Source organism: Lathyrus oleraceus, chromosome 6 (assembly GCF_024323335.1).
Source record: "Lathyrus oleraceus cultivar Zhongwan6 chromosome 6, CAAS_Psat_ZW6_1.0, whole genome shotgun sequence".
In the NCBI taxonomy this organism is placed as follows: Eukaryota; Viridiplantae; Streptophyta; class Magnoliopsida; order Fabales; family Fabaceae; genus Lathyrus; species Lathyrus oleraceus.
The window spans coordinates 321730883-321745462 of NC_066584.1; the positions used below are offsets into that span (position 1 = coordinate 321730883).

At 38.5% G+C, this 14580-nt stretch overlaps 2 non-coding genes across 2 annotated transcripts; both read right to left on the minus strand.

The window, feature by feature from the left end:
- Nucleotides 1-1870: 1870 nt before the first annotated feature.
- LOC127099775 (small nucleolar RNA R71) lies at nt 1871-1977 on the minus strand. The gene has a single exon (XR_007794247.1). It is a non-coding gene; the product is annotated as a small nucleolar RNA R71 (small nucleolar RNA).
- Nucleotides 1978-13452: 11475 nt separating this feature from the next.
- LOC127098892 (small nucleolar RNA R71) lies at nt 13453-13559 on the minus strand. The gene has a single exon (XR_007793576.1). It is a non-coding gene; the product is annotated as a small nucleolar RNA R71 (small nucleolar RNA).
- Nucleotides 13560-14580: the final 1021 nt, after the last annotated feature.

Below are 14580 nucleotides of genomic sequence, written 5' to 3' on the forward strand. Positions count from 1 at the left end.
TTCCGTTTTCTTCCCAGCCGTGCAAAACATATTCTACAGCATTATTTTTACAGTTTTAATTTCTTTTGCAATTCCTATTTTTTTCAGCAATTCCTTTCAGCAAATTAATTAATTTTTCGCGCAATAGTTTCTACACCGGAAACTATTGTGTACCTTTCACCGGATCTAACCTTACGTTAGAATCTAGTTTTTTTTATTCCTTCGCTTTTATTTTTCTGTCTGATTGAAGAATTCAAGAACAAATCCAACCGGTCTGTGGTGGAGTGTTCAAGACTGCTATTTAATTTCTCAGGTTCTTTAATTATTGTTTAAATTTATATATACCCTGTTTTATTGTTGAATTATATTATTTTCCTGAGATGAATCTGTTTATGCATGATAATTATTTAGATCTGTTTAGTATGTCTGGCTAATTTATTTAGGTATCGGTATGTAGAGTAAGCGGAATAAGGAATCAAAACTAAGTTGGTTTAATTAAGTTTAAAATTAAAATCACTCTTTTTACGGTCTCAATTTACAGGTTTAATAACAAGGTTTTTGTACGAAAGTAAAAGACATAAAGAAGTTAAAATCAATAGAACGAGAGTTTGAGTTTTTGACTGGACAATGTAAATTGGACATTAATTCTAGATCAGGGCGAGAGCAATTTTTAGAGTTAATTAAATTCTAATCCTTTTCAAAAAGTATTTTTAAAGGTTGAATGTGAGGACGAGAGTTAAGCATTTGAATTTAATTATATAACCTAAGTCAACAGAGCGAGAGTTTGAGATAAGGGTGTTTAAACGATTAGTGTTTTCTTAAAAAGAGTTTCTACGGATTCTATTGTTTTCAAAAAGTGGTTTTTGACTTAACTAATAAGTGACAGCTACGTTAATATAAAATCATAGTTTGTTCAACAGAGCGAGAGTTTGAGATAAGACTTTTAATCAATAGTGTCAACTGAAAAGATTTATTTTAAAACCAAGAAACCAACGAAGAATTGATTCCCTAATTACGACGAACTACATACCGATATCCGCTTAATTAATATTTAATTTAGATCTTTTTAGTTTTAACTTTTCCCCCAAACAATCAAAGTATTACCCGCCTTAGCTTTACGAAGTAACCTTAGAAAACGGTATATCGATTCATAAGTCCCTGTGGGATCGATATCTTTTAAAACTACGTGATAGAACTGTGCACTTGCAGTTTGTACCCCAAATTCGACTCATAAAGTCGCGATCAAGTTTTTGGCGCCGTTGCCGGGGACTTTTATTTAATCGATATCGTAACTCTTATGTTACGCTGTAGAGACTAAGACTTTTCTTTTCTTTTCTTTCTTTCGTTGATTTGTATGCCACACACTCGCTCACAAGGCGAGCCGTTCTACTTACGAATCAACGATATCGAACTATATCTCCGAGTCTTACGACGAATTCGGGAATATCGTGCTGCAAACAATCTCCCTCCTGTCGAACTTCCTGATCTCAAAAATCTTCTTCCTTTACCCGAGATGGCAGAACCAGCTCGTGCTCTTCGAGATTACGCCGCTCCATCGCAAGATGAGCCGCATTCGAGTATTGCTCCACCCGCAATCGAAGCAAACAACTTTGAACTTAAACCTTCACTGTTACAGGCAGTGCAACAGAACCAGTTCTCTGGAAATCCTACCGAGGATCCAAACCTTCATTTATCCGTATTTGTCCAATACGCTGATACTGTTAAAGCTAACGGTGTCACTTCAGAGGCAATTCGACTTCGTCTTTTTCCTTTCTCGTTGAGAGATAGCGCTAGAAGATGGCTTCAATCTCTTCCTTCCAACTCAGTCACCACATGGAACGAGTTGAAGAAAGTTTTTCTTGCCCGATATTTTCCGCCGAGCAAAACAGCTATGTTAAGAGCCCAGATAAATGGATTTAAACAGAAAGATAACGAGTCTCTCTTCGAAGCATGGGAAAGATACAAAGACATGATGAGACTTTGTCCACACCATGGTTTAGAAGACTGGTTAGTAATTCATACCTTCTATAATGGTCTCCTATACAACACGAGGTTAACAATAGACGCCGCCACGGGTGGTGCACTAATGAACAAACCTTATGCTGATGCTTACCAACTTATCGAAAGCATGGCTCAAAACCACTATCAGTGGGGAAGCGAACGAACAATGGTAGAAAAACCTCAAACGAAAACTGGCATGTACGAGATAAGTAACCTTGATCATGTTAATGCAAAAGTGGATGCTCTGGTCCAGAAAATTGAAAGTTTAAATGTATCACCTCCAGCCACCGTGGTTGCCATAACTCAGAATTGCGAAGTCTGTGGAATCCAAGGTCACACTCCTGTAGATTGTCAACTCCTAACAGGAATCCAAGCGGAGCAAGTGAACTATGCTCAAGGAAGCCCCTACTCGCATACCTATAACTCAAATTGGAAGAATCATCCCAATTTTTCATATAAGAGTAATAACGCTTTATACGCACCTGGACAATCCCCAAATCAAGCCCCAGCTATACCTCCGGGATATCAAAAGCCGATCCCATCTACACCTAACAATAACGCCCCTAGGAAATCCAACTTGGAAATCATGATGGAAAACTTTATAGCTTCTCAACAGCAAACCAATAAAGATTTCTTAAACCAGAATGTACACACTGGCGAACAAATTAAACAACTAGCAAGTAAAGTAGATGCCCTGGCTACCCATAACAAAATGCTGGAAATGCAAATATCACAAGTAGCTCAACAACAAGCGCATACTGCTGCCCCAACTGGTACATTTCCTGGCCAACCCCAACCTAATACGAGAAGCCACGCCCATGCAATCATCCTAAGAAGTGGAACGGAAGTGGAAGGACCGTCTGACCCAAGGATAGAAAACCAAAACTCTAAAAAGTCAACTGAGGAGGAAAGTGAACCTAAGGAAAAGGAAGAGAGCAATAAGGAAACCGTAGAAAAGAAGGAACCTTATGTACCTCCACCACCTTATAAACCACCGATCCCTTACCCTCAAAGGCTTATTAAAACCAAAGATGCGGGCCAATTTAAAAAATTTGTTGACCTACTAAAACAATTAAACGTCACAATTCCGTTTACAGAAGCTATTACGCAGATGCCCTCATATGCCAAGTTCTTAAAAGAAATTCTTTCTAATAAAAGGAAACTTGAAGATAGAGAAACCGTTACACTCACCGCTGAATGTAGCGCTATAATCCAGAATATGCCTCCTAAACTTAAAGACCCAGGTAGTTTCTCTATACCCTGTCACATAGGAAAATTTGTCATTGACAAAGCCTTATGCGATTTAGGAGCCGGTATTAGTATTATGCCTTTATCCATATGCAAGAGACTTGAAATGGGAGAATTAAGACCAACTAAAATGTCTGTGCAACTAGCAGATCATTCCGTCAGATATCCTGTAGGAATTCTTGAAAACGTTCCAGTGCGCATAGGTCAATTCTACATTCCAACCGATTTTATAATTATGGATATTAGAGAAGATGAAGTTACACCCATTATACTGGGAAGACCGTTCTTAGCAACTGCCGGTGCGATCATAGACGTAAAACGAGGACGACTCACTTTCGAAGTAGGAGAAGAGAAAATTGAGTTCATTCTTTCCCAATTTTTGAAAGCACCTGCAATAGAAGATACATGTTACTTCATGGATATCATCGATGAATGCATAAAAGAAACAGAGTTAGAAAAAGACAAATCATCTGACTACCTTGTAGAAAACAAACTTAACCAATGTTTAGCAATAACACCGGACCCTACGCAATGCCTTAAGAAACCAACCCTAGACCTGAAAACACTTCCCAAAAATCTGAGATATGAATTCCTAGACTTAGAGCTTGAACGACCAGTGATAGTTAATGCTGACCTAGGAAGGCTCGAAACAGAAAAACTCCTGCATATCTTAAGAAAATATCCAACCGCACTAGGATACAACATCACCGATCTTAAAGGAATAAGTCCTTCTATTTGTATGCACCGCATCATGCTAGAAGAAGACTGTAAAACTTCTAGGGAACACCAGAGGAGACTAAACCCGATCCTGAGTGAGGTAGTGAAGAAGGAAATAACCAAGTTATTAGAGGCAGGTATCATATATCCTATATCTGATAGCAAATGGGTTAGTCCCGTACACGTAGTACCAAAGAAAGGAGGTATAACGGTTATTGAAAATGAAAAAGGAGAAACTATAACCAAACGAATCGAATCGGGATGGAGAATGTGCATTGACTATAGGAAACTAAACAAAGCAACCCGAAAAGATCATTTCCCTTTACCATTCATTGACCAGATGTTAGAACGATTAGCAAAACATTCGCATTTCTGCTATCTAGACGGTTACTCAGGCTTCTTTCAAATACCAATTCACCCTGATGACCAAGAAAAGACGACGTTCACGTGTCCTTTTGGTACCTTCGCTTATAGACGAATGCCGTTTGGCTTGTGTAATGCTCCTGCAACCTTCCAAAGGTGCATGATGGCAATACTCGCCGATTTTCTAGAAAACATCATGGAAGTATTTATGGATGACTTTTCCGTATGCGGATAAAGCTTTGAAGAATGCCTTGAAAACCTAGAAAGAGTTCTAGAGCGATGTGTAAAAGTAAACCTAGTACTTAATTGGGAAAAATGCCACTTTATGGTACAAGAAGGAATTGTTTTAGGACACATCATCTCGAACAGAGGAATTGAAGTAGACAAAGCCAAAATAGAGGTAATCGAAAACCTTCAACCCCCGAAAACTGTGAGAGAAGTACGAAGCTTCTTAGGACATGCCGGTTTTTACCGACGATTCATTAAAGACTTCTCTAAAATAACTAAACCTTTAACTGGGCTATTAATGAAGGATGCTGAATTCATATTCGACAATAAATGTTTAGAAGCATTTCAAACGCTTAAACAAGCATTGATCTCCGCGCCCATAATGCAGACACCAGATTGGAACGAACCATTCGAAATAATGTGTGATGCCAGTGATTACGCTGTAGGCGCTGTTTTAGGACAACGAAAAGATAAAAAGCTTCACGTTATATATTACGCAAGTAGAACTCTAGATGAAGCACAAATGAATTACGCCACAACCGAGAAAGAACTTCCAGCAGTAGTGTTTGCACTAGATAAATTTCGTTCTTACTTGGTCGGAGCCAAAATAATCATCTACACTGACCACGCTGCTATCAAATACCTCTTAACAAAAAAGGATGCTAAACCTAGACTCCTAAGGTGGATCCTGTTGCTACAAGAGTTCGATTTGGAAATCAAAGACAAGAAAGGAACTGAAAACGTAGTAGCAGATCACCTCTCTAGACTTGAGAACCTTGAACCGAAAAGAACATCAATTAACGATGATTTCTCGTACGATAAGCTTATAGCTACTTTGGAAGAAAATAACGCTGATAAACAGGTAGAAACCACCTTAGCTATATCTGTTACACCATGGTACGCTGACCTCGTCAATTATCTAGCAGCCGGAATAGTTCCACCTACCTTATCCTACCAGCAGAAGAAACGATTCTTCTATGACATAAAACACTATTACTGGGATGACCCCTTACTTTTTAAAAGAGGCCCCGATGGTATTTTCCGTCGGTGTATACCCGAAGAAGAGGTAGAAAATATAATCCAACACTGTCACTCCGCTCCTTATGGTGGACATGCAAGTACATCCAAGACCTGCTCTAAAATCCTACAAGCCGGTTTTTATTGGCCAAATATATGGAAGGATGTACATGCAGCTATTAAGAAATGTGACAGATGTCAACGCACAAGAAACATATCTAGACGTGACGAGATGCCACAAAAGGGCGTTTTGGAAGTAGAGATTTTCGACGTGTGGGGAATAGACTTCATGGGACCTTTTCCATCCTCTTTCGGTAACAAGTACATACTCGTGGTAGTTGACTACGTATCAAAATGGATTGAAGCTATAGCTTCTCCAACAAACGACACACGAGTAGTAACTAGACTCTTTAAGAATATAATATTTCCAAGGTTTGGTGTCCCAAGAATAGTAGTCAGTGATGGTGGATCGCATTTCATATCCAAGGTACTCGAAAAACTACTGCTTAAGTATGGCGTAAGACATAGAGTAGCGACACCTTACCACCCTCAAACCAGTGGGCAAGTGGAAGTGTCTAACAGAGAAATCAAACAGATACTAGAGAAAACAGTCGCCACTTCAAGGAAAGACTGGTCATTGAAATTACCAGAAGCTTTATGGGCTTACCGAACTGCTTACAAAACTCCCATAGGGACAACCCCATTTAAGCTCATTTATGGAAAATCCTGTCACCTCCCGGTAGAATTAGAACATAAAGCCTATTGGACTATTAAAAATTTAAATTTAAACTATAAAGCCGCCGGTGAAAAGAGAATCCTTGACATAAGAGAATTAGAGGAACTCAGAAGAGACGCTTACGAAAATGCCAGAATCTACAAGGAAAGAACAAAACAATGGCATGGCAAATGCATATCAAGGAAAATCTTCAAACAAGGAGATACAGTTCTTCTATTTAACTCTAGGCTAAAGTTATTTCCGGGAAAACTACGATCTAGATGGTCAGGTCCTTTTCAAATCACCAATGTTTTTCCCAGTGGAGCAGTAGAAATTAAAAGCAAATCTATGGAACCATTTACCGTAAATGGGCAACGTCTAAAACATTATCACTATGAAGAAAACAATGAAGATTCGCAAGTCTTGCATTTAGACGAAATGCCTCCAGAACTTATAGATTATAATTGATAGTTTTTATGTCGAGCTTGCGACATTAAACAAAGCGCTTAGTGGGAGACAACCCACAAATAATTTTTTTTTATTTCTTCCTTAATTATTCTTTTAATTTTTGTTTAGTATTCATTCTTAATTTATTTTTATTTATTAAAAACTTTTCTCTTCTTCTTTCGGCATTTGGCCAAATCCTGACTAAAACTCTTGTTTTTCTTTTCTCTAGCTAACACTAACCTGATGGGACAAATTGATCGTATGGGTATCAAATTCAGAGGGCAAGCTCAGAAACAAAAGTTTGAGGAACTAGCCACGAGAGAGATGCTACCTAGTCTGTATGCTGATGATTGGGCAATGACTGCCCTTGGACTAAGAGAAAGTGTCCTGTATTTGCTGAGTCAGATAGGGTGGGAAACCTCTCCTATCCGTAGGCATTTCGTCACTTACCGGAGACTAACACTAGAATTCCTTAGTTCCCTGATCTATCTACCCAGCCATGGGAAAGGAATAAGTAGAGGTTTCATCCAGTTCAGAATGTTTAACATGGAGTACCAATTTAATATTCAAGACTTTACCAACCTTTTAGGTTTCCCTACCTCCTTTGACACATTCACAGTGAGCCAAGAAGAACTTTTTGAATATAGAGAACTTGAACACTTTTGGGGTAACTTGACTGGAAATGACGATCCCGAGGAACATGAGTTTCTCTCTGGAAACATACATAACCCGACCTTTCGTTATTTCCATAAGATCCTGACCCACACCTTATTTGGGAAGAAGCCAAACAGTACTACAGTTTCACGTGATGAACTCTTCATCATATTTTGTGCTTCCCAGAACCGTCCAGTAAACGGTGCCACTTTGTTGGCAAATTTAGACCACCTTATCCAAGATGAACGAGCACCAATTCGAATAGGCGGTTTGATAACCATGATTGGTAATGCTATCGGACTACGTCAGCCTATGCTTGACTTAAGCCCTTTTTGTGGCATTACTATTATGAGTATACCCTTCCTCTTCAACACTATGTTTATAGCAAACCTAGGGTCTGACGAGTTTGAGCTTATAATTAATAACCAAGTTCTTTGCCTATTCACCATGCCCAATCCTAGGACTAGTGTCCATAACCGCAATAACTGGCTCTACAATCTGAACGAAACCCCCTCTCCTGCTAGATCCACTGAATTCATCCAGGACTATGAGATTTGTGATGACCAGATTCCTTATGCTGAATCTGACCCTCAGACACCATCTGGTTATTATGATATTGATCCTCCTCCTCAACCTGTTCAGACCGAAGAATCGGCAATACCCGACCTTAGACATCATATGCCCGGAACTGATTATAACACTGCCATTGAAGCTTTGATGTCAGAACAAGACACCCTCAGAGAAGAGTTCGCTAACATGAGACACGAATTTCTGGGATACATGAACAATATGACAAATCAGTTTCACGAGTTGCTATATGAACAGTATGACAAATCAGTTTTAAGTTCCTATTCTTACAACACTCCCACCGGTGAAGACGAATTCTTAACCGGTACCGCAACCTTCCGTATGTTCAACACCGAGTACTCCCTATCCCAAAACCAATTGAGTACCATGCTATAGTTCCCCATCGAAGGTCAAGTCTTCCCCAGAATCCCTCCAAACTCAAACTGGAACACAGTTGCCGTCTTCGACCTCTTTAGGAAAATATCCGGTGTAGATGCCAACAACTGGGAAGAGCTCCTTGTTTCCCATATACATAACCCAACTATCCGGTACTTTATCCGCATCCTGCAAAACACAGTTTTTGGAAGACCAAACAACAGCAAGGTCAACGCAAAGGAATTGTTCTTCCTCGAATGTGTCTTCGAACCGAATACTAAGGTAAACGCCGCCTCCTTCCTATTTCATCATATCCGCACCTTATGTGCTAGAGGCCGTTAACCTTTTGTAATTGGTGGATTAATCACCACCATAGCACTTGACTTAAACCTAGGGGACCGACTCCAAACTTTAGAATCTTTACCTCCCCTATTTATGGATATAAGCTACTGTAGGTCCAGCCGCCTAATTAAGAACAGGGTAGGCGGAAAATATTACCTTATGGTGAACAACCAGGCAGTCCCAAGCGTTGTTCTACCCAACATTGCCCTAACAGATGTCACCAACCCCAACCGCCACCTCTATGATCTGAATGCTCCCGAAGCTACCGAGCCTTCACATGCAAACCCGTCTACAAACGAGTTCGAAGAAATGGAGCAAGGTGATCATGCTCCTGCACAACAATCAGTCCCGCTCAACCCTTCCGATAATGCAGCTGGCCCATCCTCCCGACGTCGTCGACGAAGAAGGACTGCAACCAACGACGACATCATGGATGCTATTGATGGTATGCAAGCACATAATCTCGAAATGATGCAAATGATGCGCCAAATGCAACAACAACAGGATGCGAGGAATGCCATAACCGACCAGCGGTTCACTGAGTTGTTCAGCAGATTTGATGACTTAGAAATACGTCAATGATCACCAGGTCCAAGAACAAGAGGCGGAAGGCCGCACTGACTTTCGTTTCCTTTTCCTTTCTTTTTGTATTTCTTTTCCTTAAAACATTGGGGACAATGTTTCATTTAAGTATGGGGGGGAAACCGTGTTCCTTCTATCCTCCTTTTTCTTTTTCTTTTTCTTTTTCAAGTATGTATCTTTCTTTTCATTGTTATTTTTTATAAAAATAAAAAAATAAAAAAATATATATTTCTTATAATATAGATTTATTTTAAGTTAAGTCCCAAGTGTGAAAAATTTCTATTATCTATTCCCTCAAAATTTTCATGAGCCATAACAAAAATTTAACACACCAAAGGTCGCTTATTTTATAAAACTTGAGTGAAATCAAAACAGAAATTATTACCATAACAACGCTCTAAGAACCTCAACATGTTAGATCAGGATAAGTACCTATTATACCAATCCCTTGAACATTTAGTTTTATAGTAACCCCGAGTAGTTTATACGAGAAGTCAGCACCATCTTAATAGCAAACTACGTGGAGAGCCGATGAATATAAGTGAATGATTCCCAAAGTAACATAAAAAAATATATATCAGGAAATGCACTAATTAAGTTAGGTGATCCTTACCAGATCATTTAATCTAAAGGTTGCAGATCATAAAAAAGGCATAATATGAAAGATCCATTATGAGTTGGTTCAGCAGGTATCTGGTACTGAACTTGGTAGGGCGGACTACGGTCCGATCCCCCGCAATTTGCAATGGACTGAATAACGAAGTTATCCGACTTATGTACCAGAACTTCTAGCAAAAAGGGGATCAGAATCGCTAACCGGTTACTCCACTATGTGCGCGAAAAGATAAAGGGCTTAATGTGATTTCGCTAGAATGAAAACGGGTGAAATAAGAGTAAAGGAACTAGGATAGCTATAATGGCATTACTCGAACTGGTTTGCATAAGGTGGGGTTATCTGAGGTTGTGACGGTGGTTGTTGATGTCAAGATTAAACTCAGGTTACTTCTAAACAAGGTTTACATGCAACCTAGTAGGAATTGATGTGTGTTTTGAAATTTCATCTGGCTAAAATTTTTAAAACAAGTTCTATACTGTATTTTGCTTGAGGACAAGCAAAGATCTAAGTATGGGGGGGTTTGATAACATGAAATAATATCACATTCTAGGACTCAATTTAACTAAATTATATTATTATTTACTTCAATTTATTTCATTTTATTCGATATTACGTGGTATTTTCTTTCTATTTATCTCAGGAAGCCATTTGAAGCACAAGAAAAAAAAAGGAAGAAAAGGAGGTGCAAATAGGGAAGAAAAGAAGCAAATATCAAAAGCCAAAGCCCAGCCCAAAAGCACAGGCGCTGTGCCTATGACGAGCGTCACAAAGACTATGACGAGCGTCACGCTTTACACACTTGTGTTACGAGCGTAACACTTGGTGTGACGGACGTCACACCATTCTCCTATATTTTTGGCACCAGGAACGCAACAGACCACGTTGAAGCCTACTATCACGCTTGACCGTTTGCAACGTGAAGGCTATGTACACGGAAAACCCTTGGAAGCAGATACAAAAGTACTAATATAATTAGTAGTTTTTGGAAAAGCTCTCGGGTCCAGACTTCTTCGTTCCGTTTTCTTTCCAGCCGTGCAAAACATATTCTACAGCATTATTTTTACAGTTTTAATTTCTTTTGCAATTCCTATTTTTTTAAGCAATTCCTTTCAGCAAATTAATTAATTTTTCGCGCAATAGTTTCTACACCGGAAACTATTGTGTACCTTTCACCGGATCTAACCTTACGTTAGAATCTAGTTTTTTTTTTATTCCTTCGCTTTTATTTTTCTGTCTGATTGAAGAATTCAAGAACAAATCCAACCGGTCTGTGGTGGAGTGTTCAAGACTGCTATTTAATTTCTCAGGTTCTTTAATTATTGTTTAAATTTATATATGCCCTGTTTTATTGTTGAATTATATTATTTGCCTGAGATGAATCTGTTTATGCATGATAATTATTTAGATCTGTTTAGTATGTCTGGCTAATTTGTTTAGGTATCGGTATGTAGAGTAAGCGGAATAAGGAATCAAAACTAAGTTGGTTTAATTAAGTTTAAAATTAAAATCACTCTTTTTACGGTCTCAATTTACAGGTTTAATAACAAGGTTTTTGTACGAAAGTAAAAGACATAAAGAAGTTAAAATCAATAGAACGAGAGTTTGAGTTTTTGACTGGACAGTGTAAATTGGACATTAATTCTAGATCAGGGCGAGAGCAATTTTTAGAGTTAATTAAATTCTAATCCTTTTCAAAAAGTATTTTTAAAGGTTGAATGTGAGGACGAGAGTTAAGCATTTGAATTTAATTATATAACCTAAGTCAACAGAGCGAGAGTTTGAGATAAGGGTGTTTAAACGATTAGTGTTTTCTTAAAAAGAGTTTCTACGGATTCTATTGTTTTCAAAAAGTGGTTTTTGACTTAACTAATAAGTGACAGTTACGTTAATATAAAATCATAGTTTGTTCAACAGAGCGAGAGTTTGAGATAAGACTTTTAATCAATAGTGTCAACTGAAAAGATTTATTTTAAAACCAAGAAACCAACGAAGAATTGATTCCCTAATTACGACGAACTACATACCGATATCCGCTTAATTAATATTTAATTTAGATCTTTTTAGTTTTAACTTTTCCTCCAAACAATCAAAGTATTACCCGCCTTAGCTTTACGAAGTAACCTTAGAAAACGGTATATCGATTCATAAGTCCCTGTGGGATCGATATCTTTTAAAACTACGCGATAGAACTGTGCACTTGCAGTTTGTACCCCAAATTCGACTCATAAAGTCGCGATCACAGAGTTAACACCAAAGTTTTTGTACGAGAGTAAAAAGCATAAAGAAGTTAAAATCAATAGAACGACGGTTTGAGCTTTTAACTGGACAGTGTAAATTGGACACTAACTTTAAATCAGGGCGAAAGCAATTTTTAGAGTTAATTAAATTCTAATCATTTTCAAAAAGTATTTTTAAAGGTTAAATGTGAGGATGAGAGTTAAGCATTTAAGTTAATCATATAATCTAATTCAATAGAGCGAGAGTTTGAGACAAGGGTGTTTAAATGGTTAGCATTTTCTTAAAAAGAGTTTCTATAGATTCTATTGTTTTCAAAAAGTGATTTTGGACTTAACTAAATAGTGAGAGCGTACGTTAATATAAAGTCATAGTCTGATTCAACAGAGCGAGAGTTTGAGAAAAGACTTTTAATCAATAGTGCCTACTGAAAAGATTTATTTTAAAACTAAGAAACCAACGAAGATTTGATTCCCTAATTACGACGAACTGCATACCGATATCCGCTTATTTGATATTTAATCTAGATCCGATTTTAGTTTTACTTTTCCCCCTAATCATCAAAGTATCATCCACCTTAGCTTTACGAAGTAACCTTAGAAAAACGGTATATCGATTCATTAAGTCCCTGTGGGATCGATATCTTTTAAAACTACGCGATTAGACTGTGCACTTGCAGTCATTACCCCATTAGACTCATAAAGTCGCGATCAAGTTTTTGGCGCCGTTGCCGGGGACTTTTATTTAGTCGATATCGTAACTCTTCTGTTACGCTGTAGAGACTAAGGCAATTTTTATTTTTCCTTGTCTTTCGTTGATTTGTATGCCACATACTCGCTCACAAGGCGAATCGTACTACTTACGAATCAACGACGTTGAACGATATCTCCGAGTCTTACGACGAATTCGAGAGTGTCGTGTTACAAACAATCTCCCTCCAATCGAAATTCCTGATCTCAAAAATCTCCTTCCTTCGTTGATACCCGAGATGGCAGAACCAGCGCGTGCTCTTCGAGATTACGCCGCTCTATCGCAAGATGAGCCGCATTCGAGTATTGCTCCACCCGCAATCGAAGCAAACAACTTCGAACTTAAACCTTCGCTGTTACAAGCAGTGCAACAGAATCAATTCTCATGAAATCCTACTGAGGATCCAAACCTTCGTTTATCCGTATTTGTCCAATACGCTGATACTGTTAAAGCTAATGATGTCACTTCAAAGGCAATTCGACTTCGTCTTTTTCCTTTCTCGTTAAGGGATAAAGCTAGAAGATGGCTTCAGTCTCTTCCTTCCAACTCAGTCACCACATGGAATGAGTTGAAGAAAGTCTTTCTTGTCCGATATTTTCTTCCAAGCAAAACAACTATGTTGAGAGCCCAGATAAATGGATTTAAACAGAAAGATAACGAGTCTCTTTTCGAAGCCTGGGAAAGATACAAAGACATGATGAGACTTTGTCCACACCATGGTTTAGAGGACTGGTTAGTAATTCATACCTTCTATAATGGTCTCTTGTACAACACAAGGTTAACAATAGACGCCGCCGCAGGTGGTACGCTTATGGATAAACCTTATGCCGATGCTTATCAACTTATCAAGAGCATGGCCCAAAATCATTATCAGTGGGGAAGCGACCGAACAATGGTAGAAAAACCTCAAACGAAAAGTGGCATGTACGAGATACGTAGCCTTGATCATGTTAATGCAAAAGTGGATGCTCTTGCCCAGAAAATTGAAAGTTTAAATGTATCACCTCCAGCCACCGTGGTTGTCGTAACTCAAAATTGCGAAGTCTGTGGAATTCAAGGTCACACTCCTACAGATTATCAACTCCTAACAGGAATCCAAGCAAAGCAAGTGAACTATGCTCAAGGAAATCCCTACTCGCATACCTATAACTCAAACTGGAAGAACCATCCTAATTTTTCATATAAGAGTAATAATGCTTTATACGCACCAGGTCAAGCTCCCAGTCAAGCCCCGTATATACCTCCTGGATATCAAAAGCCGACCCCATCTACACCTAACAATAACGTTCCTAGGAAATCCAACTTGGAAATCATGATGGAGAACTTCATAGCTTCTCAACAGCAAACCAATAAAGAGTTCTTAAACCAGAATGTACACACTAACGAACAGATTAAACAACTAGCAAGTAAAGTAGATGCCCTGGCTACCCATAACAAAATGCTGGAAACACAAATCTCACAAGTAGCTCAACAACAAGCGCCTACTGCTGCCCCAACTGGTACATTTCCTGGACATCCCCAACCTAACCCGAAAAGCCACGCTCATGCAATTATATTGAGAAGTGGAACAGAGGTAGAAGGACCATCTGATCCAAGAATTGAAAACCAAAACTCTAAAAAGTCAACTGAGGAAGAAAATAAACCTAAGGAAAAGGAAGAGAGTAATAAGGAAACCGTAGAAAAGAAACAACCTTATGTACCTTCACCGCCTTATAAACCACCTATTCCTTATCCTCAAAGGCTT